This window comes from Nanorana parkeri, unplaced genomic scaffold (genome assembly GCF_000935625.1).
Source record: "Nanorana parkeri isolate BGI_ZX_2015 unplaced genomic scaffold, ASM93562v1 scaffold469, whole genome shotgun sequence".
Classification (NCBI taxonomy): Eukaryota; Metazoa; Chordata; class Amphibia; order Anura; family Dicroglossidae; genus Nanorana; species Nanorana parkeri.
The window spans coordinates 756,229-758,775 of NW_017306737.1; the positions used below are offsets into that span (position 1 = coordinate 756,229).

Here is a 2,547-nt window from a genome sequence, read left to right on the forward strand (position 1 = left end):
TATAATCTCTGATCCCTTTTCAGTTGAAGCTTAAAGGGACATTCCAGTACCAGGAAGAAGGTTGACGTTCAATGCCTAAAACAGTACCACTGTTACAGTTTATTGCAAGTCAAAGGACATCATGGTGTCCAGTCTAAGGTCCACAGGACACCAGTGATGTCCTTTGACTTGTTCCAGTGGGATTCGGAGTGTGGCCAGGTTTCTTTTCTTTTAAATGGTTGTATATTGGAGTGAAGATGCACTCCCATCGGCAAGCCACCCAGCTTATCCCACATCTGAGCCATCTAAATTTAAGAGTTTTGCAAAAAAATTGGGGGACTAAACCTCAACTAATCTAAGTGTTCAGAAGTTTTTTTTACATCTCTAATGAGAAGTCATCATTGAGTGTGCACAATAAGTGAGGTAGCAGTAACTAACCAAAACCTGGGGCTCCCTGTTAGAGCCAAACTGCACCCAAACATGTAGCTTACCAATCCTTAAATGTGGTGGTTGCATTCGTTTTCTTATTTTAGGCATTTCCCCCCCTTTATTTTCACCCAGTGATACGACCAGTAACACTTCCTGTCTAAGGTGGGCTCCGCTCTATGGAGGAGCAATTGATCCACCCTTGGACAGCGGCATGGTTATTATCCAGTGGGGGCGGTGGTGTTAGATGCACCAGCAGACTTAGATGGACTTGACTAACAAATTAATTCTAAACTCCAGCTAACAATTTTTAAGCAGTTACAGAAACTTTTTTTTTCCTTTTTAGGATAAAGGTTTTACATAAATAGATAAAAGCCGACCATTGCAAGCCCCCCCCTGTCAGAGTTAAATGGTGTGTCCCAACGCTCTAGCTGCCAACTTTGTTGGACAGCTTGGCCTGTTAAAAGAAGCTGAAAAAAAATAAAATATATATATATTTATAAATATATATATAAATATATACAGCATATAAATATATATATATATATATAAATATATATATATATATTTTATATACACGATATACCGGCCGAAAATTGCACTTTTATTAAACAAAAAACACTGCGCTATCTCTAATATTATAAAACTCTAAGTGTATATACTTAGTGACAATTATACCAAATGTTCACTCCAACTTATATATAGTCCATATAAAAATATTCCCAAAATTGATATGATCAAAAATAAATGTGATTAAATCCTTGTGTTCACTTTCTTTACATCAGTGACTCAAATAATCATTGCATATAAAGTTCCACAATCACTCGTGACTTCTGTGCTTCAATTCCTCGTCAATTAATCACCAGTGATCCACCTCCAGGTGCACAATCACTAGCACACTCACCAGATAATCCTGACCACCCAGGTGGTCTTTAAACGCTCTGCAAAATTCCCTGGTGTCAGATGTCTCCCTCTCCACCGAATCAGCAACAGCTGAAAATGATGAGTCTGCCCGATGTCTCTCCCAAATCTCTATTTAAAAGAGTTTTTCAGCGCTGTAAAAACATAAAATCGGCATGTATGAGCTCAGCTCTGTCTCCTCCACTCCATACACTAGCGTCAGCGTGTAGCTCCTCCCCTATGCGTTTCGTCCAATGGACTTTCTCAAGAGGGGAAGGGAGGAGCTACACGCTGACGCTAGTGTATGGAGTGTTTTTTGTTTAATATAGTGTGGGGGAAGTTTATTTAGCTTTTCTCTTCATCTCTGCAGCTGTCAATAGGGTGTTATTGAGGAGTTTGGGGTAGAGCACTATAGCGCGGATAATCATTTGTTTTGCGAAAATGGCACTTTTGGCTAAATGCTAAAAGTGCCATTTTTGTGCCGATACAGCGGCGTATCCCTGCTTTCTCTCGCCCCCTGCTGGGCGCTGCTCTGTGTCCCAGCGGGGAGGAGAGAAAGTGTGACAGCTGACCGAGCGCTGCAGGAGGAGAGCACTGTGAGCGGCCGGCGTCTCTCCTCCCACAACACTCAGCCTCCTACCACAGTCCAGCAAAGCGATGTGGGGGCGGAGACAGCCTGCGCTGTCACAGGAGGCTGAGCTCTCCTCCCTGCACCGCTCGCTCAGCCTCCCGCGACAGCTGTCAGGATGGAGAGCGGGTACAAGCAGTCAGTGATCAGTGATCGCTGAGTGTTTGTAGATAATTGAGGATATGGTATGGTTACTATATCATCAATTATGAATGAATGGGAAGTTATCTACATCACTTCCTGTTCATTCATGATTGTGGTTATAGTAAACACTCTGTCCTCATGTTATCAATGAACACTCAGTATAGAGGATTCCTGTTCATTGATAACAGGGACTGCAGAAAAAAAGATCGAGGACTTTGTGTCCTCAATCTCTTTTTCTATTTTAAAAGGTAAATATTTCCCTGAAGCCCCTAAAAGTAAAGTAAAAAATAAAAATATTTAATACAAAACGAATTAATAAATAAAAATACATTTAAAAAAACAAAATATTTTAAAAATGTGAAAAAAATTGAAATAAAAAACATATTCGGTTTCGGTCTGACAATTTTTTTTATTTCGGGTTCGTTTCGGTTTTGAAATTTCCATTTTGGCGCACCTCTAATATATATATA

General features: G+C 40.3%; 1 protein-coding gene across 1 annotated transcript in view; it reads right to left on the reverse strand.

Annotated features, from left to right (window-relative positions):
• Positions 1–2,547, reverse strand: part of LOC108790375 (VPS10 domain-containing receptor SorCS1-like) — a 475,033-nt gene that overhangs the window by 198,043 nt on the left and 274,443 nt on the right. The window lies entirely within an intron of this gene.